At 47.7% G+C, this 26,027-nt stretch overlaps 1 pseudogene; it reads right to left on the reverse strand.

Moving 5' to 3' along the window:
* Nucleotides 1-22,671, reverse strand: part of LOC140394568 (uncharacterized) — a 30,814-nt pseudogene extending 8,143 nt beyond the window's left edge.
* Nucleotides 22,672-26,027: the final 3,356 nt, after the last annotated feature.

The raw sequence follows: 26,027 nt of genomic DNA on the forward strand, positions 1-26,027 counted from the left end.
AGTCCTCCCGGATGCCCTCCACTCCAACCGGTCACTACTTTGTACAACCACCAATCAGACACCTCAATAACATCTCCTTGTCTTCCCCAGGAAGTCCTCCTCTGGGACCTCGCTCCCGACCTGGCTGGCAGCACCCGAACCCATCCTGCTCCGAAAACACGTGCGGGCGCACAAGTCGGACCCGTTGGTCGAGAGGGTCCATCTGCTCCATGCTAACCCCCAGTACACCTTTGTGGCGTACCCCGACGGCCGACAAGATACGGCCTCACTACGGGACCTGGCGCCCGCCGGAACTCCACATACATTCCAGCCACCAGTCCCACCCTCCCCTCCACCGCAGCACCTTACAGGAGTATCGGTCCTTCTGCCGCCCCTGCCTAGGACCCCTCACCCACCGACGCTCCCCGCAGGCGCTCCCTTCCCTGGTCAGCCGTTTTTCCCACCAGCACCGTCTAGGGATGACGAAGCTGCCATGGAGATCGAAGCCATGCTCCCGGAGTCACAGACGCCCGAGACTCCACCGGAGTCACCACCGAGGCTCCGACGATCACAGAGGACGACCAGGGCCCCCGATTGACTGATTGCTTCATTTTAACTGTAATCTGTAAATATAAAACACCGAATATGCATAGCTACCAGACTTGTAAATAGTTACTAAACACTGTACGGGGGTATTACGGTACCTCCATAACTAATTATACCATGTTATGTTTTGTAGTTGCTGGCCATCACCCCCGCCGGACTTTTTTTTAACAGGGGGTGAATCTGGTATTATAGGTATTACGGTACCTGAGAGGCTGAAGTACCATTGCTAGAACCTATATGCTTGCCATTGGCTAGAATGCATAATAGTTCCGCCCTGATAGGTGGGCTGTATGAACCCGTGCCGTCCCAGCAGCCCTCATTCAGTACCTGAGCTGCTGGGGGAAACATCTAGCTTATTAAAGCCTTCAGTTGTACTACAGCCTCGTTTTAGTGGTCATTGATCGTGCATCAGAGGGCTTTATCCGATGGGTGCGATTGCTGTACCAGGCGCCTGTGGCAAGCGTGCGCATGAACCAGCTTAGGTCGGAGTTTTTAAAATTGCACCGGGGTACGAGGCAAGGATGTCCCCTTCCCCCATTATTATTTGCTCCAGCCATTGAGCTGCTGGCCATAGCGTTGAGAACTTCAAGGAACTGGCAGGGGCTGGTCTGGGGGATGTGGAGCATTGGGTCTCGCTCTTCGCGGATGATCTCCTCCTGTATATTTCGGACCCATTGGAGGGGATGGGGGAGGTCATGCGGATCTTAAGGAAATTTGGCAGTTTCTCGGGGTATAAATTGAACGTGGGGAAGTGCGAGTTGTTTGTGATCCAGGCTAAAGGACAGGAGAAGAAACTAAGGGAGCTGCCACTGAGGAGGGTAGAGAAGAGCTTTTGTTACCTGGGTATACAGGGGTGGCCCGGAAGTGGGATTTGTTGCATAAACTTAATCTGACCCGGTTGGTGGAACAAATGGAAGGGGACTTTAAAAGATGGGACAAGCTCCCGCTGTTATTGGCGGGGAGGGTACAGACCGTGAAAATGACGGTATTCCCCAGGTTCTTGTTTATATTCCAGTGCCTTCCCATCTTCATCCCTAAGGCCTTTTTCAAGCAAATTAATAAGATCATCTCGGGATTTGTGTGGGCGAACAAGACCCCGCGAGTGAAGAGAGTGCTGCTGGAACGCAGTCGGGGGGAGGGTCGGCTGGCGCTGCTGAACTTTTGCAACTACTACTGGGCGGCCAACATTGCCATGATCAGGAAGTGGGTATTGGGGGAGGGATCGGCATGGGAACGGTTGGAGGCGGCGTCATGCAAAGGCACCAGTTTGGGAGCGCTGGTAACGGCACCACTGCCGTTCTCGCCGGCCCGCTACTCCACGAGTCCGGTGGTGGTGGCGACACTGAAGATCTGGGGGCCGTGGAGGAGACACAAGAGGGTGGAGGGAGCGTTGGTCTGGACCCAGTTATGTAATAACCACAGGTTCCTGCCGGGTAGGATGGACGGCGGGTTCCAGAGCTGGCAGAGGGTGGGTATTAGAAGGATGGGTGACCTGTTTATAGATGGGAGCTTTCCCAGCCTGCAGGCGCTGGAGGACAAATTTAAATTGCCGCCAGGGAACGGCTTTACAAGTGCGAACCTTCCTGAGGAAGCAGGTGGTGGCCTTCCCGCTGCTGCTGCCAAGGGGGTACAAGATAGAGTAGTGTCCGGTACCTGGGTGGGGGAGGAGAAGGTGTCGGATATCTACCAGGAGCTGTTGGAGGCGGAGGAAACCCCGGTGGAGGAGCTTAAAGGCAAGTGGGAGGAAGAATTAGGTGGGGAGTTAGAGCCGGGAATATGAGCGGAAGCCCTAAGTATTGTCAATTCCTCCTCATCATGTGCCAGGATCAGTCTAATACAGTTTAAAGTGGTTCACCGGGCACACATCACGGCGGCGAGGATGAGCAAGTTTATCGTGGTAGAAGACAGATGTGCGAGATGTGCGGGGAGCCCAGAAAACCATGTCCATATGTTTTGGGCATGCCCGAAGCTTATGGGGTTCTGGCAGGGGTTTGCCAGGACAATGTCCAAGGTACTAGGAACACGGGTGGTGCTGAATCCAGAGGTGGCGATCTTTGGAGTGTCAGAAGACCCGGGAGTTCAGGGAATGAAAGAGGCCGACATCCTGGCCTTTGCCTCCCTAGTAGCCCGGGGATGGATCCTGTTATTGTGGAGGGACTCGAAGCCCCCGAGTGTAGAGACCTGGGTTAGTGACATGGCAGGGTTTCTCAGCCTTGAGAAAATAAAGTTTTCCTTAAGAGGGTCAATGTTAGGGTTCTCCAGGAGGTGGCAGTCGTTCGTCGACTTTCTTGTGGAAATTTAATTTAAAATGTCTAGTAGCAGCTTTCCGAGGCGGGGGTGGGAGGGGGGGCGGGGGGTGAGGGTGGTGGAGGGATGGGGGTGAAGTGTGCTTGTTTTTTGTTATTTTCGGTGGTCTGTGAAGACAGAGCCGTTCGGGGAAATATCTATTTTTGCACTATGTTAATGTTTAACGCCTATTGTTCTTTTTCTGTTTTTGTTATAAGATATTACAAATACTTCAATAAAAATATATTTTTTTAAAAGACAAAACATCCACAATCACACAATCCTTTCCGGAGATGCATACAATTTTAACATTGAACTATTGTAATAAAACTCCAATGGAATAATCTAGCGTTCTGGGTTTTAAACTTTTCTATAAATGCAAGAGGAATATGGCCTGTATAAACTAAACTTTGTTTATTGTCATGCAGAACCTATACTTCGAAGTGCTGATGGGCTAGTAACAATGCTAAGGCTTCCTTTTCAATGGTGGAATACCTCTTTTGGCACAGACTTGGTTTTTAAAAAAAATATCCTTCTATATTGGTCTCTATATTGCTGCATTACCGTCTTGTAATAGCAAGTATCCCTATCTCCAGGTCACAGGCATCTGTGGCCATTTAAAATGGTGAGGTAAAGTCCTGATGTCCTGCACCAGTTCGCTTATTAATATGGGCTTCAATCTCCCAAACTCTATTTTGGTGTTCTATGGACCACAACGATTTGGCAACACATTCACCATGCACTGTATTTCAGTCACCAACTGAGCCAGTCTTTGTAGTTTTCATCGAGACGGATGTGGCTTTAAAAATTCAGAGCTTCTTATTCTGTATCATGACTAGTTAATATTGTGCACCCTGCTGTACCCCTATGAATCTGTCTATATCATTTCATTATCTTTATTAGATATCTCTGTTGGGCAGCACAGTGGTTAGCACTACTGCCTTACAGCGCCGAGGTCACAGGTTTGATCCTGGTTCTGGGTCACCGTCCATGTGGAGTTTACACATTCTTCCCGTGTTTGCGTGGGTTTCGCCTCACAACCCAAAGATGTGCAGGGAAGGTGGATTGGCCATGCTAAATTGCCCCTTAATTGGAAAAAATAAATTGGATTCTCTAAATTTAAAAAAACGATCTTGGGCGCGATTCTCCGACCCCCCACCGGGACGGAGAATCGCCGGGGGCCGGCGTGAATCCCGCGCCTGCCGTGTCCCGAATTCTCCGCCACCGGAGATTCGGCGGGGGCGGGAATCGCGCCGCGCCGGTCGGCGGAAATCGCGCCGGTCGGCGGGCCCACCCCCGGCGATTCTCCAGTCCGCGATGGGCCGAAGTCCCGCCGCTGTCAACCCACGCCAGCCGGCGCGGATTGAACCACCTTTCGAACGGTGGGACAAGGCGGCGCGGGCGGGCTCCGGGGTCTTGGGGGGGCGCGGGGCGATCTGGCCCTGGGGGTGCCCCACGGTGGCCTGGCCCGCGATCGGGGCCCACCGATCCGTGGGCCTGTGCCGTGGGGGCACTCTTCCTTCCGCCTTCGCCATGGTCTTCACTATGGCGGAGGCGGAAGAGACCCCCTCCACTGCGCATGCGCGGGGATGCCGTGAGCGGCCGCTGACGCTCCCGCGCATGCGTCGCACGGCAAAGTCATTTCCGCGTCAGCTGGCGGGGCGCCAAAGGCCTTTCCTGCCAGCTGACGGGGCAGAAATCACTCCGGCGTGGGCCTAACCCCTCAAGGTAAGGGCTCGGCCCCTCAAGGTGCGGAGAATTCCGCACCTTTGGGGCGGCGCGATACCGGACTGATTCGTGCCATTTTTGGTGCCGGTCGGCGGACATTGCACCGATTGCGGAGAATCCCACCCCTGCTTTCTGCTTTTCCTCTGCTGATAGGTTTGCATTTTTGGTTTTAGAGCTCCCTCTAATATCTTCCAACAGTGCCTTGTTTGCACTCTCTTCCTCAAAATCAAAGACAGGGGGCGGGATTCTCCGACCCCCCCGCCGGGTCGGAGAATCGCCGGGGGTCAGCATGAATCCCGCCCCCGCCGTCCTCCAATTTCTCCCGCCCCGGCGTGAGTCGTGCCGCCTGCCTCGGAGAATGGCGGGGACCGATGTGATTCAATGGGCCCTGGGGCTCCACGAATTCTCAGGCCGCGATGGACCGAAGTCCCGCCCATTCGTTGCCAGTCCCGCCGGCGTAAATTAGAGTAGGTCCCTTACCGGCGGGACCTGGCGGCGCGGGCGGGATCCGGGGTTCTTGTGGGGGGGGGGGCACGTGGGGATCTGGCCCCGGGAGGTGCCCCCACGGTGGCCTGGCCCGCGATCAGGGCCCACCGATCCGCAGACAGGCCTGTGCCGTGGGGGCACTCTATCCTTCCGCACCAGAGGCTGTGGTCCTCCGCCATTCCCGGTGCAGATGTGAATCTCTGCGCATGCGCGGGGATGACGCTAGCACACGCTGGCGCTCCCGCGCATGCGCCGACACATGCCGGCCGGCGGAGGCCCTTCGGCGCCGGTTGGCGTGGCGTCAAGCCCCTTTCTCGCCAGCCGGCTGGGCGCAAACCACTCAGGGGTAGGCCTAGCCCCTGAAGTGGAGAATTCCGAACCTTTGGGTGGCCCGACGCCGGAGTGATTCATGCCACTCCGTCCCGCCGGGACCCCCGCCCTGCTGGGTAAGGGAGAATCCCGCCCATTGTGCTTTCCTGTCAGGTTTCTGACTGTCCAAATTGGAGAGGACCCCCTGAATTTGTTTCTTCTGCATGTCTGTCTCTTTCTATCTCTTGTGTAATACCACCAGTCTTTTCTGATTGTCCAATGAATGTTTATCCAAATTCCGAGGATCTTCTGCAGCCAAACTACAAGCAATATTGTCAATGTTGAGGGAAATGTTAGGGGCTGGTTTAGCACACTGGGCTAAGTCGCTGGCTTTTAAAACAGACCAAGCAGGCCAGCAGCACGGTTCAATTACCGTACCAGCCTCCCCAAACTGGCGCCGGAATGTGGCGACTAGGGGCGTTTCACAGTCACTTCATTGAAGCCTACTTGTGACAATAAACGATTTTAATTTTTTTTCATTTTCAAATATTTGCTTCACTTTTTAATCAATAAACACTTTAGAACCCCTCCAACTTTACATTATCTCTTTTCCTTAACATGGTTATTTTCAGCAACAAGTAAAGCTGAGGGTTCAATCTTCACAGAGTTGGTTGGTTTAATATGCGCCATTCTTGGTTTTACAGCTTTTCCCTCTTCACCAGAGTCTTCATAATCAAAGAATTAATCTCTATTCAGTAATACGGACTGAAACAATTTGTGCTTTCCAGATTTCAACTTTTCTTCTTTACGTTCATACATACCAAGGTGAAATACGTAGCTAGGAGTGTCCATGGTAGATGTGTTGAATTGAATAGACATTATTCCTTTAGATGGTGGTGGCCTGCAACTATTATTCACATCATTATCAGAATCAGAGGATAATATATTGTTGTTCCATGAACTTTCTGGTTTATGTTAACAGATGTGGTTGCAGAATCACTGTTTGCTTCTTCATCCATCTTCCTCTTCACTTTCAAAAGGAATTAATCACTAGTTAATCCATATTTGCTATTTGCTTCCTTTACCTTGAAGAGGCCCTGTGGGCCTTTAAATGGAGATGGGTTAATCAGCTGTTTGCTTGGTGTCATTTCACAGTCATTTCTGTTCTTATCCTGAATAGCTGATGCCATGCTATTATGTACATTTTTCTTGAAGATAGGCATGCTCTGAGAAAATTTGCACCTAAAGTGGATAGCAATGGGTTTACTGCAAGAGGATGTAACAAGTTACTTTTAGGAAAGTCCGATTCACTTTCTTCTTCTGATTTCCTCTCTTCTTCCTTAGCTTTGGAAGAATTACTTGCTCTCTGTTCAAGATCAGTTAGTGACTGATCTAGTTGGTAGTAGTTTATAATTTTTTCAGAACCAGAATCCAAATCGGCTTCAGAACTCTCATCTGAATCTTCATCACTGTTATTACTATTAGATTCGGATTCCCCTTTCTTAGGATCAACTTCAGTCTTGGAGGTCACAGAATCTGTTTTTCTACTAGATTTTACCTTTGACAATCTTCTGTAAGAAATCTATCTCATAGAGATAGTTTCATCAGTATCAGCAGAATCAGATTCATTCCGATTGTCATTTGATATGTAATTAATATCTTTCAACATTTCTTTCTTTGAGTCATTTATAGCCCGATGCGTTTTCCTAATCCCCACCTGTCCTGCCATTGGTACCTCATGTTCTATCCGCAGTTCTTCCCTTGGACTCTCTGTAATCATGGGTGAAGCTACAAACTTCGCACCTGTCAATCATTCCCCAAAAGTAAGTCTACTGCATCCACTGATAATGTCTTAATGACTCTGACAACTACTGGACCTGACACTAAATCACACTCCAATTGTACTTTATACAATAGAACTGGGATATAATCTCCACCTATCCCATTCACTAATACCTGAGCTTTAATTGAACTCTCTGAAGGGAAAACCGGATCCTTCTCCATTAAGGGAGTTTGCGTAGCACATATGCCCCTTAAAATAGTTATGGGTTTGGCTACATCAGTTGATGAAAATGGGATGATCTTTCCCTAAGGCAAAAACCCTGCATATCTCTCAACTGCGTTATTCATCGCACTTGCTTCCACAGCAGTGTTTACCTCAGGTCTCCTAAGTCCAGTTAGAGCCCTGTGGTATTCTCCACTTTGGTTCCCTTTTCAGAATCCTCCTTAGGCACTCCAGCAAGTCACATGGACTTTTGTTGCAACTTCCAAGATGCTGGACGAAGATGTGCCATTTTATTACAATGGTCACACCTAGGCCTTTGAGTCTCACCTTCACCCTCAATACTTTCCACCCAGATCTGAGGGAGGAATCTTGGAGCATTCTTAGCTATTCATGCCTTACCTTGGCTACCTGCCTTCCTTTCACTCTCCCAATTCGTATCGTTTTCAAAATTATGGGGAAAGTGATGGAACAAAGATTAAAATTATGGATCAGCTCATAATCGCCAGCCATTATTGTTGTTGTCTGGCAGTCTTCATCCTTTTGTCTTCAACAAGGGTTCTTATCAGAGGGTGTCCTTGCCTGTTATAGGGGTGGGTGAGAGGTATTCCCAGGGGCTGCAACAAGCAAGGTTGGGGGGGGTTCCTGAAAAGGAGGGGGGGTGAGTGATCGGAGCCGCTGTTCAAATTGTCGCCCTGCTCTGTGAGCAGCCATTCCTGCTGGCAAGGTCAGTTTGCCAGTAGGACATTTTTCTGAGTGTGATCTTGGTGAGGAGAAACTCCCCGAGGCCAAAGGTAATCGGCAAAGTGCCATTGTATAGCGGGGTGATTGTCGGAGGTGCAGCCGCCGAGAAATGCCCTGCCAAATATGTCCAAAAGCGGAAGTTAACTTTTGTCTGCTGAATTGTGCCCAAGGTATTTAAACTATTCACAAGCGTGACATAGCCATATAACATCCATGTAGATAATGGGCTGGCTTCTCCATCCGCGATGCTGGCACAGTGGACTGCGACCATGCGGAGAATTGGGCTTCCAGCCAAAATTGAGGTTCGCGCCAGGCGCTGAACCAACCGCTATGCTCTGGCCCCCTGCTAGTGGTGGGATTGAGGTCGTGGACGCACGCAGGCAGGAGGATATTAATGGATGCTTAGTGGGCCCCGCACCAGATTATTCGGGCCCTCATGATTCTCAGGGCCGTGAATTGCGTAGAGATTACTACAGGTATCACCAAAGATGATAATATCTTAAGAGAGATACCCAAAAAAAATCCTTCCGAGGGCCACTCCCCTCCCCCACTCCCCCACAATGCATGAACTGCCCACAGGACCCCCTAAATAGGGAGAACCCCCCCCCCCCCCCCTCCCGGACCCTCTAAATAGGGAGATCCTGTCAGGTACCCCCAAAATAGGGAGAGCCCCCAAGGACCACCTAAATAGGGAGATCGCCGCAGGGGGCCCCTAAATAAGGGGACCCCATAAATGGGGAGACCTCCAGGTGCTCCCTAAATAAGGAGACCCTCCACTGGGATTTGCAAAATAGGAAGACCCCCCACAGGGACTCCAAAATGGGGAGAACCCCCACAGGCACCCGCGAAATAAGAATGCCCACCAGAGGAATTCCCTAAATGAGGAGACCCCCCACAGGGACACCCAAAATGGGGAGATATCTGTCATGGGAGAGTTCTTTTAAGAAATGTTTATATCACATGGCTTCAGTGATGTCATTGTGTGGGTGGAGCTGGGCTGTGATTCTGTGAGTTTTTACTTTCGCTTTGAGTTTTGACTAAAGTATCCCCCTCAGGCACTGCCTAACTAAAGGGTCCCCCCTCAAAGAGAGTTAAGTGCAGTCCAATCACCCACCCTTCACTTGAGTAATTTTGAAGTGCTGAGCTGGAAACTGACAGCACTCAACTTTCTTTGAAGTGGTTGATGTTCGTAAATATTGTTGTTATAGCATTTTAGAGTTACTCATCCATGAAGGGAGATGAATGAAGCAAGGTTCACAGTTGTTTTGTGCAAGCTGTCAATCATAGCCCACTACCAGAAATGAATGATTGACTTGAAGCTAAAGGATCTGAGGGGTTTAAACACAGGTCACTGTATTTCTCTTCCCAGAAATGGACATGTGGTGCTTCCAGATGAGTATTACAACAGCAGTTTTGTTAACTACTTCGCTAGCTCCCAGAGAGGGGTCTCTTTTCTGTGGAATCCGTGGGGGCGGTCCCTTTGGTTAGGGGGTCTCTGGGAGCGGTCCGTTATTAGGATATCCCTGTGGGAGGTCTCGCTATTTAAGGGGTCCGGGGGGGTCTCCTTAATTAGGGCACACTGGTGGCTCTCCCTGTTTAGGGGGTCCCTGAGGGGGTATTCCTATTTAGGGGCTCCCTGCCGGGGGGGGGGGGGGTGCGGAGGGGGGGGGGATCTCCTATTTAGGGGGTCCCTGGGGGCAGGCAGGTCGGGTCATCCCCGTACTTGGGGGAAGGATGACACTGAAAGTTCAGGGGCTGATTTACGATTGGGGGATTCCTTTGCGATGCGGTGGGAGGGCGATGGCCGACCGTGGGCCTACCTATTGGGCCGCCCACTCAAAATGGCATCCCGATTGCAGGATTCCCTGGGGAAATCCCTCATATTGCTCGCCATCCATAAATGTGCATGGTGAGGAATAATGAATTGCTTCATGATTTGCGCTCTCAGTGGGAGCACAAATCACGCGCAACTCTCCTCCGATGGGATTTTCCGTTGGCTGATGTCGAAATCACGAAAGGTGATTTGGTGGAGAATACCGGATCGGCCCCTTAATGACATGCAAACGGCATCTACTGTACGTGCATTCTGGAACACATTGATGCCGTTGTCGAGGAGACAGAGAAGCGCAATTTGGTGTCAAATCAGTGCTTGCTGCGATTTTGGTGTCGGAACCGATTCTCTGCCCAATTGCCTTTCCCAATTTCATCCTTGAACAACGGAGATTCCCGCCCTTAGTCTCATAAATAGGAGACTGGATTCTCCGTCCCGCTGTGCCAGATTTCTGGCTCACCACGCCAGCGGGGGAGAGAGGCTGATCAATGGGGTTTCCCATGTAGGGCAGCCCCACGCCATCAGGAAATCCCCAGGCTGCCGGCAAAATGGAGCATCCCACTGGCGGAGAATCCAGCCCGGAGACTCCCGCGAGTAGTCTCCGAAATGTGGAATCCCAGCCAGTATGATTTGACAGTGTTCCATCTGGTGGTCCAGAACAACTACAATACCACCTCAAGCAACTGAAGCACTGAATGCAGTATGTTTCATAGGTATACTTACTAAGTCAATCGGGCCATTTATTTATCAACAGCATCTATATGTAATCTCATTTAGTCCTCGGGAGGATTTAAACTTGTATGGCGGGCCGGGGGGGGGGGGGGGGACCAGAATGTTAGCTTAGAAGGTGTAATAACTGAAGAGGGAATAGAGATCCAAAATAAGACAGCAACATCACTCTCAGGCAGAGCAAAATAGATGACAAATGTGAGAAAGTAGGTAGTCAATGCAGGATTGAGGGTGTTGTACCTAAATACGCGCAGTATTAGGAACCAGGTAAATGAGCTTGTTGCACACATTGAAATTGGCCGGTGTGATGTGGGCATCACAGAGACATGCCTGCAATGGGATCAGGGCTGGGATCTAAATATCCAAGGATATGTGTCTTATCGAAAGGACAGACAGATGTTAGTAAAGAATGAAGTTAAATCGATATCAAGGAGCAATATAGGATCAGAAGGCATAGAATCTCTGTGGGTAGAGTTGAGGAATCGCAAAGGTAAAAAGACCCTGATGGGAGTTATGTACTGGGCCCCTAGCAATGGTCAGGATGTGAGGCAGAATATAAATCAGGAGCATCCTGGGGCTGGTTTTGCAGTGTGCTGAATAGCTGGCTTGTAGTGCAGAACAAGGCAGGGGCGCGGGTTCAATTCCCATACCGGCCTCCTCGAACAGGCGCTGGAATGTGGTGACTAGGGGCTTTTCACAGTAACTTAATTGAAGCCTACTTGTGACAATAAGTGATTATTATTATTGATATAAAAGGCAATATTACAATAATCATGGGGGACGTCAAAATGCAGGTGGACTGGGAAAATCAGGTTGGTAGTGGATCCCAAGAAAAGGAATTTGTGGAATGTCTAAGAGATGTTGTTTTGGAGCAGCTTGTGGCAGAGCCTACTAGGGAACAAGAAATTCTGGATTTGGTGATGTGTAATGAGGAGACTTGATTAGGGAACTTAAGGTGAAGGAATTCTTAGGGAGCAGTGACCACAATATGATAGAATTTACCCTGCAGTTTGAGAGGAAGAAGCTGCAATCAGATGTAACGGTCTTACAATTAAATAAGTGTAACTACAAAGACATGAGGGAGGAGCTGGCCAGAGTTGATTGGAAAAGGAGCCTAGCATAGAAGACAGTGGAACAGCAATGGCAGGAGTTTTTGGGGGTTATTCGGGAGGCTCAACGGAAATTGATCCCAAGGAGGAGGAAACATGCTAAGGGGAGGACAAGGCATCCATGGCTGACGAGGGAAGTCAAGGACAGCATAAAAGAAAAAGAAAAAGCATACAAATTGGTGAGAATTAGTGGGAAGCAAGCGGATTGGGAAGCCTTTAAAAGCGAGCAGAGGACAACTAAAAAAGCAACAAGGGGGAGAAGATGAAATATGAGTGCAAGCTATCTAGTGATATAAAGGAAGATAGGAAGAGTTTTTTTCAATATATAAAAGGTAACAGAGAGTCAAAAATAGACATGGGACCACTGGAAAATGTGGTTGGAGAAGTAGTAATAGAAAACAAAGAAATATCAGAGGAACTGAATAGTTACTTAACATCAGTCTTCGTGGTGGAAGACAACAGTGGGATGCCAGAGCTCCAGGAGAATCAGGGGGCAGAGGTGAGTGCACTGACCATCACTAAGGAGAAGGTTCTGGGGAAACTGAAAGGTCTGAAGGTGGATAAATCACCTGGACTGGGTGGACTACACCCAGGGTTCTAAAAGAGATAGCTGAGGAAATTGTGGAGGCATTGTTGGTGATCTTTCAGGAATCATTGGAGGCAGGAAGGTTCCCAGAGGACTGGAAAGTGGCTAATATAATACTGCTGTTTAAGAAGGGAGGGGGGCAGAAGACGGGAAATTATAGGCTGGTTAGCCTGACTTCAGTAATTGGTAAGATTTTAGAGTCCATTATTAAAGATGAAATCGTGGAGTACTTGGAAGTGCATGATAAAATAGGACTGAGTTAGCACGGCTTCGTCAAGGGGAGGTCATGTCTGACAAATCTGTTAGAGTTCTTTGAGGAAGTAACAAGGAAGTTAGACAAAGGAGAAGCAGTGGATGTGGTTTATTTAGATTTCCAGAAGGCCTTTGACAAGGTACTGCATAGGAGACTGTTAAATAAGTTAAGAGCTCATGGAGTTAAGGGTAAGATTTTAGTATGGATAGAGGATTGGCTGACTGGCAGAAGGCAGAGAGTGGCGATAAAGGGGTCTTTTTCATGATGGCAGCCGGTGACTAATGGTGTGCCTCAGGGGTCGGTGCTGGGACCACAACCTTTCACAATATACATTAATGATCTGGAAGAAGGAACTGAAGGCTTTGTTGCTAAGTTTGCAGATGATACAAAGATCTGTAGAGGGACAGGTAGCATTGAGGAAGCAGGCGGACTGCAGAAGGACTTGGACAAGCTTGGTCAAAGAAGTGGCAGATGGAATACAATGTGGAAAAGTGTGAAGTTGTGCACTTTGGAAAGAGAAATGGAGGCATAGACTATTTTCCAAATGGGGAAATGCTAAGTAAATCAGAAGCACAAAGGGACTTGGGAGTCCCTTAAGGTTAACATGCAGGTTCAGTTGGCAGTTAGGAACGCAAATACAATGTTAGCATTCATGTCGAGAGGGCTAGAATACAAGAGCAGAGATGTACTTCTGAGGCTATATAAGGTTCTGGTCAGACTCCATTTGGAGTATTGTGAGCAGTTTTGGTACCCTTATCTAAGGAAGGATGTGCTGGTCTTGGAAAGGGTCCAGAGGAGGTTCACAAGAATGATCCCTGAAATGAAGAACTTATCGTATGAGGAACGATTGAGGACTCTGAGTCTGTACTCTTTGGAGTTTTGAAGGTAGAGGGGGAATCTTATTGAAACTTACAGGATACTGCGAGGCCTGGATCTCAGACTAAAGAGATGATCCTTTAAAACAGAGATGAGGAGGAATTTCTTCAGCCAGAGGGTGGTGAATCTGTGGAACTCTTTGCCGCAGAAGGCTGTGGAGGCCAAATCACTGACAGAGATAGATAGGTTCTTGATTAATAAGGGGATCAGGGGTTATGGGGAGAAGGCAGGAGAATGGGGATGAGAAACATATCGGCCATGATTGAATGGCGGAGCAGATTCGATGGGCCAGGTGAGCTAATTCTGCTCCTATGTCTTATGGTCTTATGATCCGTGATTAAAATTAATGTCTGCAGCTAGCAGGCTAGCTAGCAGTGATTTGCATAAAAGTTTAGTTGATTCACCAAGTTGACAACTTTCCTGGAATGTGTGGTTCATTCAAAGAGTTCATTGCAAATGGTTGGAGGTGAGGGTCCCTATCAGTTGATGTGTAGGCAACATCCCAAATTTCTTTTTGCTCTCTGTGCTAGTCCTCCTGTGCTTGAAGTTACCACAACCAATTCGTTTTTTCTGCATAGTTAAATCTTTATATGCAGGGAGATGGGATTTCATCAAAGTTAAGGTTTTGGAGAAAAGTCAAATAGGATTGAGGCAACATATAAGACCATTTTAGAAATAATTTAATTCAGGAGATTTGGTGTATTGTAAAAGAGAAGGTCATAGCAAATTGAAATAGGTTGTAATGGCAAGGCAGTACTTATAAAAATGGCAATGCCGTGAGGTATATTCCTCACCATCGACTGGAATTAATTATAAAATTGCAGACTCTAAGCAACTGATAGAAGTGAATGAGGGACTTTCTTTTATAAATGAGCTTAAATGCTCATTTTGTGATGAAAGTCCAGAGGAACAAAATACAGCCAATCAAGGGCTGTGTGGTGTTAATGTGACTGATGATGACACACAGGACAAAGCTATCACATCCACAAGTCAGTTGCTTGGAGAGAACATTTGGGTGAAACAAATTTCAAAGGGTTCCAGTGAATCAAAGGATGTGATAACTGCAACGTATAGAAAAGCTACTGGCATGTTTAAATATTGGTTGAATATTCAGGATGATGGCTAGGATGTAAGGTCCATGAAGTAACAGAGTAGGGTGAAAGAGTGGAGAATAAGCAGATGCAGTATAAGACTGAGCTGATGGTGAATCCAGAAGTGACTCCTGTATCAGAAAGTGATTGCGTACCAGAGAAAGAGGCTCCAATAGTGCAAGAGGGTGATCTCCCAGTAGTAGATCTAAAAGACGTAGAGGCCGTAGCTTCAACCTATTAGTGATTGAAATGAAGACCACAGAATAGATTTATTACAAGAAGCAGAAGTCCTCACAATTGTGAAGTTTTGGTGACTGCAAATTGGTTTAAAGGTAAACGAATAAGAGAGGAAATGCAAAGGGAATTAAATAGTTGGAAAGTTTGGGATTTATTCTGAGGTACCAGGAAACGGGCAACCAGCTTTGTCATATAACTGGATTTTTACTTAACAAGTCTTTGCAGGTAGGACTTAAAAGAATAAATTGTCCCTTGTAATAGCCTCCAAAAAAAAACTGTTGCGGCGTGCCCTCGCCAGCAGCGGGATTCTCCGTCCCGCCAGCCGGCCAAGAGGAAAATGGTGACTTATGTAAGGCTGAGGAAACAAGGTTCAGACAGGGCATTGGAGGGATACAAGATAGCCAGGAGGGAACTGAAGAAAGGGATTAGGAGAGCTAAGAGAGGGCATGAACAATCTTTGGCGGGTAGGATCAAGGAAAACCCCAAGGCCTTTTACACATATGTGAGAAATATGAGAATGACTAGAGCGAGGGTAGGTCCGATCAAGGACAGTAGCGGGAGATTGTGTATTGAGTCTGAAGAGATAGGAGAGGTCTTGAATGAGTACTTTTCTTCTGTATTTACAAATGAGAGGGGCGATATTGTTGGAGAGGACAGTGTGAAACAGATTGGTAAGCTCGAGGAAATACTTGTTAGGAAGGAAGATGTGTTGGGCATTTTGAAAAACTTGAGGATAGACAAGTCCCCCGGGCCTGACGGGATATATCCAAGGATTCTATGGGAAGCAAGAGATGAAATTGCAGAGCCGTTGGCAATTATCTTTTCGTCCTCACTGTCAACAGGGGTGGTACCAGGGGATTGGAGAGTGGCGAATGTCGTGCCCCTGTTCAAAAAAGGAACTAGGGATAACCCTGGGAATTACAGGCCAGTTAGTCTTACTTCGGTGGTAGGCAAAGTAATGGAAAGGGTACTGAAGGATAGGATTTCTGAGCATCTGGAAAGACACTGCTTGATTAGGGATAGTCAGCACGGATTTGTGAGGGGTAGGTCTTGCCTTACAAATCTTATTGAATTCTTTGAGGAGGTGACCAAGCATGTGGATGAAGGTAAAGCAGTGGATGTAGTGTACATGGATTTTAGTAAGGCATTTGATAAAGTTCCCCATGGTAGGCTTCTGCACAAAGTAAGGAGGCATGGGATAGTGGGAAATTTGGCCAGTTGGATAACGAACTGGCTAACCGATAGAAGTCAGAGAGTGGTGGTGGATGGCAAATATTCAGCCTGGATCCCAGTTACCAGTGGTGTACCGCAGGGATCAGTTCTGGGTCCTCTGCTGTTTGTGATTTTCATTAATGACTTGGATGAGGGAGTTGAAGGGTGGGTCAGTAAATTTGCAGACGATACGAAGATTGGTGGAGTTGTGGATAGTAAGGAGGGCTGTTGTCGGCTGCAAAGAGACATAGATAGGATGCAGAGCTGGGCTGAGAAGTGGCAGATGGAGTTTAACCCTGAAAAGTGTGAGGTTGTCCATTTTGGAAGGACAAATATGAATGCGGAATACAGGGTTAACGGTAGAGTTCTTGGCATTGTGGAGGAGCAGAGAGACCTTGGGGTCTATGTTCATACATCTTTGAAAGTTGCCACTCAAGTGGATAGAGCTGTGAAGAAGGCCTATGGTGTGCTCGCGTTCATTAACAGAGGGATTGAATTTAAGAGCCATGAGGTAATGATGCAGCTGTACAAAACCTTGGTAAGGCCACATTTGGAGTACTGTGTACAGTTCTGGTCGCCTCATTTTAGGAAGGATGTGGAAGCTCTGGAAAAGGTGCAAAGAAGATTTACCAGGATGTTGCCTGGAATGGAGAGTAGGTCTTACGAGGAAAGGTTGAGGGTGCTAGGCCTTTTCTCATTAGAGCGGAGAAGGATGAGGGGCGACTTGATAGAGGTTTATAAGATGATCAGGGGAATAGATAGAGTAGACAGTCAGAGACTTTTTCCCCAGGTGGAACACACCATTACAAGGGGACATAAATTTAAGGTGAAAGGTGGAAGATATAGGAGGGATATCAGAGGTAGGTTCTTTACCCAGAGAGTAGTGGGGGCATGGAATGCACTGCCTGTGGAAGTAGTTGAGTCGGAAACATTAGGGACCTTCAAGCAGCTGTTGGATAGGTACATGGATTACGGGAAAATGATATAGTGTAGATTTATTTGTTCTTAAGGGCAGCACGGTAGCATTGTGGATAGCACAATTGCTTCACAGATCCATGGTCCCAGGTTCGATTCCAGCTTGGGTCATTGTCTGTGCGGAGTCTGCACGTCCTCCCCGTGTCTGCGTGGGTTTCCTCCAGGTGCTCCGGTTTCCTCCCACAGTCCAAAGATGTGCGGGTTAGGTGAATTGGCCAATGATAAATTGCCCTTAATGTCCAAATTGCCCTTGGTGGTGGGTGGAGGTGTTGAGTTTGGGTAGGGTGCTCTTTCCAAGAGCTGGTGCAGACTCAAGGGGCCGAATGGCCTCCTTCTGCACTGTAAATTCAATGATAATCTATGATTAATCTAGGACAAAGGTTCGGCACAACATCGTGGGCCGAAGGGCCTGTTCTGTGCTGTATTTTCTATGTTCTATGTTCTATGTTCAATGGGGTTTCCCATTGTGGGCAGTCCCACCCCATCGGGAAATCCTGGGGTGTCGGAGCACTGCCGGTGCAAAGGAGAATCCCGACAGTGTGGAATCCAAACCAAGTAATCTCCATCTCTGATTCTAACCCCTAGCTCCTTCCTGTTCATCATTGTTACTCCCTTTTACTTGAATGTGACCTAACCTTCCTGTGCATCCTGAGCTTTTGTTTTCTTTGAAGTCAAATTACATTGATAAGAAAAAGGGCTGATACTGGAAACACTGAGCAGATCAGGCATCATCTGTGGAGAGAGAAATAAATGAATGTTTCAGGTTGATGCCGTTTCATCAGAACTTTGTTTTTTTAATTAATGCCACTTAGTAATTATTTCCATGGAAAAATAGTGCCAGAAACTAAACAACAGATAATTCTAGAAAAGAGAAGGCCCAGGAAGATTGAAGTCAAAGGAACAGGAATTTGAACAAGGTACTGTTCATTGAAATTAAAGACAAAGCTGAGGAGTGCAGACCTCATGAAGTTGGCTACCGTATCTGAAGTAATCCGAAGGTTTGTTACCTGAATATAGCCTGTGAAGCAGTAATGTTCCATTGGCATGGCTGAATAGCTGAGAGATTGTATGGAAATTTGAATGCACATAGCAATTCAAGACAGAGGAATACTGAAAGGAGAGTTGGAGCGGGAGGTGGAGGAGGTTGGGCAGAATAGAAGGTCAAGGATAGGTCAGAGCTAGGGAGAGTTTGATGTCATGGTCACAAGACAAAGGGAGAGCTAATGGTGACATTAAGGACTAAATAAGTGCTGATAGTGGCATAAGTGTAAGATAGCAGAATGTGTTAATAGGAGACCAAAGGTCAATGCTCAATGAAAGCAAAACTGAAGGACAAGTGACAGATGACCATTGCATCTGAGACCGCTGAGCTGTAATGTATTTGACATATCTGGAGTCAAACAAGTCACACAATTATGAATATTCAAACCCACTTAGGTGTGTGAGTGCCACTGATTGCTGTCAAGATACAACCCCTGACGACCAAAATTAATGTTTGCCATGGTGTGCCTGTATTATTGGCTGACTGGACAAGCAGCTACTTTTTAAAAAAGTATCTTATTCAAATTTTGACATTTTTTACATTTAACACTGATAACACTACTATTCGAAATAAACCCAACATCCACCTCTCTCACCCCCCCCCCCCCCCCCCCCCCCCCATCCCCTCACCCGTTGATGGTAACCAGCTTGAAGGATTTCTACCATTCGGTTACCAGCAGCACTCTGCGATTACTGGAACTCAGTAGAAATTTAAGTTAAAACTTCTCAGATGCCAATAGGAATTTTTTATTTGTCTTCTATTGATTACAATTTGAAAGTCATTTAAAAGGCAATTCGTAGACAATTTGAAGCTTTCAAAGAATCACAGACATTATCTTCTTGCTTAGGCAAACAGCTCGACAATAACTTTTAAAAGTCAAAGTCTGAAAATGAAATATGAAAAAGAGAGAGAGAGCTAATCTTCAACTTCAAACCAACAAAACAAAAACTAACAAACTACCCACGAAAACCTACCCTATCAATCTACCTAAACCTAATCTACAACTAAAACTCCAAACTAAAAACTCAAACTAAACTCAAAATGGCGGGCCGAAACTTCTTTAGTTATACCCTTTCATATCTGTCTTAAATCATCTAATCACACCCCAATATAATCCTAATTGGTTTGAGTTAGACTCAAACACATTTGATTTGCCGGCAAGCCGTCCACCTTCAATATGTAACATTACTTCTAATTGTTGCGTATCTGCATACTTGTGTATGTTAAGGAATGCGATATTCTGCTTTATCTTTACCAGCGAAAAACTGGTTTTATGCTGGCTTGGCTATTGTAACAATGGAGACTTCATGTAATCTCTTCATGCAATGCTGGACAATGATTTGCAAAATGTAAATTATTATGTTTTGAGAAAGTTGGAATCAAATATATATTTGATTCGGTGTTATATAAACTGTCCATTAAAATGTTTCAGCCTTATAAGTTCTGGAATGTGGTTCACGCTGTAATCACTAATGGCCCGAAAAGAGAACAATAGAGCCTTTAAGTTATTGGACTCTTGTCACCTCGTTGCCATGGAATTCAGCCCTTGTCCTTGGAGAAATGTAGTTGAAAGTGTTTGTTTTATCACACTTCGGTGTTACTTTAAAACTATGTAAAATGAAAATGAATTTGCAGATTATGTGTCTCTTCAATCCTTAATTTAAAACTGGGGCTTAATATTTATGCTTAAACAGCTAGGCCCAATCTTAAACACCTATATTAGGGTGTATTAGAAATACCTGGCTTCTACACAGTTCCCCAAAATGGAGTATAAACAAAACCCATCTTTTATTGTACAAACCCTTACTCAACCCACTTAAAGCGAATTTCACCACTTTCTATGTGCAAGAACTCCACTAAATCCTCCAGCCACACCGAGGCACTGGGTGGAGGAGCTGACCTCCACTCGAACAGAACCCGCTTGTGAGTGATCAACGAGGCGAAAGCTAAAACATCTGCCAGGCTCCCTTCTGCAGCTCTGGCACGACTGACACCCCTAAAAGAGCCCTCAGAGGATTGAGCTCTTAATCCACATGCACGATCACCGACATGGTGCTGAAGAACGATGTCCAAAAACTTTAGGCAGGACGAGAACATGTGTAGGTGATTGGCCCCTCCTCCAACACCATCCCCAGCTCCTGCTCTCACATAGCCTCACTTACTCTCCCATAGATTTCCGAGATGACCCCCTCCCCGCCAACCCCATCACTGACAACACACCCTCCTGCAACGAGGAGGGCGGTGCCACCAGAAAGGTTGGATAAACTTTTTTCGCAAAATCCTGCACCTGCATGTCCCTGAAACCCTCGCCACACGGGACCCCAAACCTCTCCCCCAACTCCTCCAAACTTGCAAACCGCCCCTTCCAAAATGAAGTCCTTCATCTCCATCAGCCTCGCCCCTTCCATCCCCGAAATTTCACATCCATCCCTTTGTGACTCAAACCTGTGGATCCCTCGGATCGGCTTCAACTTCGAACTCGCCCTTAACCTATTGTGCTGCCAAAATTGCCTCCATATTTTTAGCGTGGCCACCACCACAGGACTCCCGGAAAACTTTCCTGGGGCAAACTGGAGCAGTGGCGTTGCCAGCATCACTACCCCGACCAACCTTACAAGAGCCTGCCTCCATCCTCACCAACAACTCCTCCGTCTCCCTGCTCCAATCCTGCACCATCTCCACGTTCACCACCCCAATTATCAGTAGAACATGTTCAGAAGGGCCAAGCTCCCTGACCTGTCCACTCTCTCTGAAGTACTGTCCTCCTAATCCTTGGCTCTTTACCTGCCTGCATAAACGACAAAATTAACCTATGCAACCCATAAGAAACGATTTTGGTAAAAGACTGGTAAGCACTGAAATAAAAATAAGAAACGCGGCAAAATGTTCATGCATCCGATCTACCAAGGGTAAGGAAGACTGCCCCACCTCAATAGATGTGCCATTACCCTGCCCACCAGACTTGTAAAGTTCTACTTATGGATCCGGGCTGAATCCGAGCCACCTGCCCTCCCAAATGCCTAAAGTGGGTTATTGCCAGTCGAAATGGCAACCTCCCCACCCCAATCCCCGCCCCTGGAGAAGACACCGCAAAACACTCCACTTTTTCCCAAGTTTAATTTTATAATCTGAATAAGCTCCAAATTTCCTAAGCAGTCCCATTTTATCTCCCACTGAAGAGCTGGGGTTGGAGATAGAGAGCAACAAATCATCAGCATACGGGACACCCTATGCTCTGCCCCCCTCTCACTAACCCCCTCCATTTATCTAAGCCACCTCAGCACTATAGCCAGCGCAAACAGAAGCGGGGACATAGGGCACCCCTGCCTCATTCCCCTATGCAATGGAAAGTACCCTGAATTCATCACATCAGTGCGCACCCACACCATCGGATCCTGATACAACAATTTAACCATTGTGACATACTTAGGCCCAATCTCAAACCTTTCCAACATCAGAACCAAATAACTCCACTCCACACGATCAATCGCCTTCTCTGCATCCAGCGCCACCTCCACCTCCCTCCTTTCTGCTGGAGAAAGCACTACATTCAACAGATGCGGCACATTCAACGACGACTGTTTGCCCCTTTATGTACCCTGATCTGATCCTCCCCAATCACCTACAGGAGGTACTCCTCCAGCCTAAGCGCCGATATATTGTTTTTCCAATTAAGGGGCAATTTTAGCGTGACAAATCCACTTACCTTGCACATCTTTAGGTTATGGGGGTGAGACCCATGCAGACAAGGGGAGAATGTGCAAACTTCACATGGACAGTGACCTGGGGCTGGGATCGGTGGCGTGAGGAGGCATTGCTAACCAATGCGCCACTTGCCACCTGTTCGCCAATATCTTAGCATCCACATTCAACAAGGGTATAGGCCGATACATCCCCACATTCCACTGGGTTTTTGTCCTTCTTAAGCTAACAGTGAAATGGATGCCTGCCCCATTGACTCTGCAGTGCTCCTTAGCCACCGCATCCTCAAAACATCTCCACCAATACCGGTGTCAACTTGTGCATGAACTTTTTATAAAACTACCGGGAGCCCCATCCGGCACCGGTGCCCTTACCGGTCTGCATTTTTCCTATTGCTACTCGCGCTTCTTCCACCTCCACTCGCTCCTCCAACCCTACACTCTCATCCCTCCTACTTCGGGACACTCCAATCCCCACAAAAAACTCCCTCATGTCCGACTCAGCCTCTGGAGGCTCAGACTTATATAAATTTTTATAGTACTCCTCAAATGCCTTGTTCATCTGCTCTGGTGACACCACCAGCTCCCCTGGGACCTGAACAGTCTCTCTTGCAGCCGCCTGCCGGGGAGCTGGCCAGAAAAACAACAGGCTGGGCTTTCGCCCATACTCATACAGGGCCCCCCACCCCTGCCTCAACTGCCGAACCGTCTTTCTCGTGGCCAGAAAGTCAAACCTCGCCTGTAACTCCCTCTTCCTCACCAGAAGATCTGGAGTTGGATCCTCCACATACCATCCATCCACCTCCAACATTTCCTCTACCAACCACTGCCGCTCCTCTCCTGCCTCTCTGTCCACCTGCATATCCAAATTTGGTATGGCAACCAACATCTTCTTCATAAATCCCACGTTGTCCCAATTTGTGGCATATATGCTAACCAACCACCAACCACCCCTCCAAAGCACCAGTTACTAGAACAAACTTTTCCCCCTGATCAGCCCCCACCTTCTCCATCTGGAATCTCACCTTTGAACCCACTTCAGGGCTGCACGGTAGCACAGTGGTTAGCACTGTTGCTTCACAGCGCTAGGGTCCCAGGATCGATTCCCGGCTTGGGTCACTGTCTGTGCGGAGTCTGCACATTCTCCCTGTGTCTGCGTGGGTTTCCTCCGGTTGCTCCGGTTTCTTCCCACAAGTCCCGAAAGACGTGCTGTTAGGTAATTTGGACATTCTGAATTCTCCTTCCATGTACCTGTACAGGCGCCAAAATGTGGCGACTAGGGGATTTTCACAGTAACTTCATTGCAGTGTTAATGTAAGCGTACTTGTCACAATAAAGATTATTATTATAAAATCGGGATCCTTGGGCCCTACTATCAAAGCCCAAGTGGAACACCTGACGCATCCAGGTAACCTCACCTGGCCCTTCACTCTCAGGTGGGTTTCTTGCAATAGCACCACATCAGCTCTCCAAGCTCTTCAAATGCAAGAAAACTCTTGTTTGCTTCACTGGTCCCCCCCAGTCCTCACACGTTCCACATCAAACCCCGGATCACGGGTCTCTCACTGCCCCCATCCCTCCAATCAGTCATAACCGCTACTCCTGGTCCTGCCCAAGAGGCGGGACCCAGCCCTACCTCTAGGGAGGCACGGTAGCATAGTGATTAGCACTGTTACTTCACAGCGCCAGGGACCCGGGTTCGATTCTCAGCTTGGGTCACTGTCTCTGTGGGTTCTGAACGTTCTCCCCGTGTCTATGTGGGTTTCTCCGGGTGCTCCAGTTTCCTCCCACAAGTCCCAAAAGATGAGCTTGTTAGGTGAATTGGACATTCTGAATTTTCCCTCAGTATACCCAAACAGGCACTCGAGTGTGGCGACTAGGGGATTTTTACAGTAACTTCATTGCAGTGTTAATGTAAGCCTACTTTTGATACTAATAAAGATTGTAGATGATAGATTACTTTAGTCACCGTCAGCCCTCTACTCCTTCCCCCTTCCCAGAAACCCCCCCAGCCACATCCTCTCAAAACCACCTTGCCCAGTGTTATCCCCATCCCCCCATCACTCACACCTGTCCATACAGGTTTCAATGATCATGGCACCAACACCGCCCCCCCCCCCCCCCACCACACCTCCTTCCCGTTCAATAGACAACTCACATTTGCTGGCGAGGTGGCCGCTGCCAGACACTCGTCCCCCACATAGAAAAAACACATCAAGGCCCTCTCTTACCCAAACCTTCCAAACAGCCAACAGTTATCTTTCAAACTGGAAGCAAATCCCAACCAATCACTACAAAGCCCCAAACCATGCCTTCTCAAATACAACATAAGCAGAGAGAAGAAAAAAGCGAAAGAAGAAGAAAAGAAACAATAGAAAGAAAATTAACACCACCAAAGTCCAAACTTATTTCCGTCCCAATCCTTCAGCTTTCACAAACACCTCCACTGCTTCCGCTGTCTCAAAGTAGAAGTCCATGGAGTTGTGTGTGACCCTCAATTTTGCCGGGTAGACTGCCCTAAATCACACTTTGCAGTGTTAATGTAAGCCTACTTGTGACACTAATCTAGATTATAGGTTATTATCATAGAATTCATAGAATTTACAGTGCAGAAGGATGTCATTTAGCCCATCGAGTCTGCACCGGCTCTTGGAAAGAGCACCCTACCCAAGGTCAATACCTCCACCCTATCCCCATAACCCAATAACCCCACCCAACACTAAGGGCAATTTTGGACACTAAGGGCAATTTATCATGGCCAATCCACCTAACCTGCACATCTTTGGACTGTGGGAGGAAACCGGAGCACCCGGAGGAAACCTACGCAGCCTTCTCGCCAGCTCCGCCGTGAGATCCTGGTATATCTGAATACCAATGCCTCTCCACCTTACCTCTCGATTCAGCTTCGCCCATCTCAGCACCTTTTCCTTCACCTGATAGCTGTGGAAGCATGCTATCACAGCTCTTGGTGGCGCATTCGCCTTTGGTTTTGGCCAGAGTGATCGATGAGCCCTGTCCAATTCGTAGAGGGATGGGGTCTCCTCCTCCCCCATCAACTTGGTGAACATCTCTGCAAAATATTCCATCAGCCTCCTTCCCTCCAGCCCCTCAGGCAGTCCCACAATCCTTAGATTCTGCCTTTGTGACCTGTTCTCCAGGTCCTCCACTTCGGCTCTCAGCCCTTTGATATACTCCATCACCCTCTGCAGCTGTTCTCCCATTGAGGTTATCTGGTCTCTGTGCTACGACAATGCCTTCTCCACTTCCTTCTCCATCTCTCCTTGCTCTCGCAACTCCATTGATGTCCTTGACAAAGTCTCCTCCTTCGGGGCAAGTGTCTCATCCATCCATTCTTTGAGCACTCATTTCTCTTGCAATACTTCTCAATGTACTTGGAAAACAACCGTGCAAACGCCCCCGCTACCACTTCAGCCAGCTTAACCACCGTAGTGGATGTGGCCCCACTCAAGAAACTTGCACATGCCAATTTTCCTCCCTCTGGACTCCCCACCGAACTCTCCGGCAGACCTTCGCTCGCCCACTTTTCCCCTGATTCTTTTTCTGGATTTTGGGCATTCTTTGATTGTCTTAGACTTTCCCACAAATAATCAGACCAATTTCTCCCCAAAAACTGGATGCGATGGGTCAAAAACCAAGCTCTACCAATGTGTGCCCTCCACCTACATGTTGCTACCGGAAGTCACCTGGACAAGCAACTATATTCCTTTGGAGAGTTGGAAATGGCACACTGCCTGACGAGAGTGTTCCTAATGTTTTGGTGTGTGCTGAAGTGCATATTTGTAAGTGACCCCCCCATAGGCCAGTTCAACGCAAGGCCTTATAGTGAAGCTTTGGACAATGCCTGTGCCTGAAGTGCAGAATGCAGTAGATTGGACAAGGCTGTGGCCATTAATACATGTGGTGTGTGGCAAGGTTGTGTGGTGTGTTGCCAAAGCAGAATGCGAAGTAAGAACTGGGCATTGATGTTGTGGCCAGGACAAGAGTCAGTGGACTTTAAGAGGCAGTTTCAGATGATGAATGGACAAAGAGTGGTCCTTAAGTGACAAATGCTAACTGTCTTGTCTCTCTGATACTGCAGTGAGGGGAACTACAAAATATGGAGCCTAATAATATCTTGTCATTCTTCTCACTTATAGGCAGGAGAGAAGAGGAAGAAGTCAATGGAGGCATCTGGTTCACTAAATGCAGGAGCAGAATCATGATGAGGAAAGGATGGCAGGCTCT

The sequence above is a fragment of the Scyliorhinus torazame genome, chromosome 17 (assembly GCF_047496885.1).
Source record: "Scyliorhinus torazame isolate Kashiwa2021f chromosome 17, sScyTor2.1, whole genome shotgun sequence".
NCBI classification, from domain to species: Eukaryota; Metazoa; Chordata; class Chondrichthyes; order Carcharhiniformes; family Scyliorhinidae; genus Scyliorhinus; species Scyliorhinus torazame.